Source organism: Orycteropus afer, unplaced genomic scaffold, assembly GCF_000298275.1.
Source record: "Orycteropus afer afer isolate SDZICR_OR568_19922 unplaced genomic scaffold, OryAfe1.0 scaffold00006, whole genome shotgun sequence".
NCBI classification, from domain to species: domain Eukaryota; kingdom Metazoa; phylum Chordata; class Mammalia; order Tubulidentata; family Orycteropodidae; genus Orycteropus; species Orycteropus afer.
The window spans coordinates 28,980,655-28,982,055 of record NW_006921593.1 but is presented as its reverse complement, the minus strand read 5'-3'; positions in this window follow the sequence as shown (position 1 = coordinate 28,982,055).

The window sequence follows — 1,401 nt, the reverse complement described above, 5'->3', positions numbered from 1 at the left end:
TTTTTTTTTTTTTTTTAATGTCAGAGTCAAAAATAAAATGCTGCCTTTAAAGTATCACTTATTTAAGGCAAGGTGTTATCACTTTTATACCATTCAGTTCCCTAATTCACTCGTGTCTTACAGTATGGATACCCATTATCATTATTAAATATTTTCTCTTTTAGTCTGTGTAAATTGTTCTTACTCTATTCAATTGTGCTATATAAATCATTATTTTGTTATTTTTTTATATTATATAAATTATTTGTCATGTCAAATATTTTCTATTTATTAAACAAAGAAAACCCATTGTTGTCTGATTGATTCTGACTCATAGAGACCCTAGAGGACAGAGTAGAACTGCCCCATAGGGTTTCCAAGGCTGTCAGTCTTTAGGAAAGCAGACTGCCATATCTTTCTCTGGCAGAGTTGCTGGTGGGTTAGCAGCCGAGTGCTTAATCACTGGGCCACCAAGGCTCCTTATATAACAATTATAAATAAAAAAATTGTGTTATGACAATAATAATGATGTATTATGAGGATGAAATTAATGCATTTCTGCCTTCACTGTTCAAGTTTCCTGGCTGGTCTCTTTTTGCCATGATTTCCCCACTCTTCTGTTGTTGACTCTTTTGGTCAACCGAGCTCTGTCTTTAAGTGATTTTAAAAGAAGAGTATATGGGTGTCATGTTCTCTGAGGCTTTGCATATCTCAGAATGGCTTTCTGTTGTTTTCATAAATTAACAACATATTTTGCTCCAAAATATGTTTTATCACAACTTCTCACCTTCAAAATTGATTCAGACTTGGTTCTGCTTTCTTTGGACATTATCATCTGCAACTCTGAAGTCTGAGTCCGACCAGAATTCTGTTTCTCTGTTAGCGGGTGGATGTTTATGGGACTCTCTATCTCTTTATCCCCTTCATTATGTGTTTAGTTATTCTGAGCAGGCTAGGTTTCAATGTAGTATTCTTTTCATTGACCATGCCTGGCACTTTGAGCCTTTTCAATACACTTACCTTGTTCTTTTTTCAGCCCCATTAAATCTCTCTCAGGCATTTGTTCTGGGCTCACTGTCAACAACATCTATTATCCATTTGCTGGCTCTCTGTTGTCCGTCTTCCATATTTATCATCTTAAAAAAGATAACGTTCCGGAAAGCATTCCTCCTCTTAGGCCATTAGTATGAGACTTAAATAAACTGAAAATATTTACAATTGGATGGTCAGCTTTTTTCAACCAATGATTTGTTTGGATTTTCATAATACTAATTGCTATCTATTGACCAAGACTCAAAGTATATGAACTCTTCTTAATACGATACTTTACTTGTCTCAAGACAAAAATAGAAAAAAACATTGCAGCTTACTAAGTTGTCCCGATTGTTTTCCTTCTTCTTTGGCGCAGGTGGAGGAGTGGTA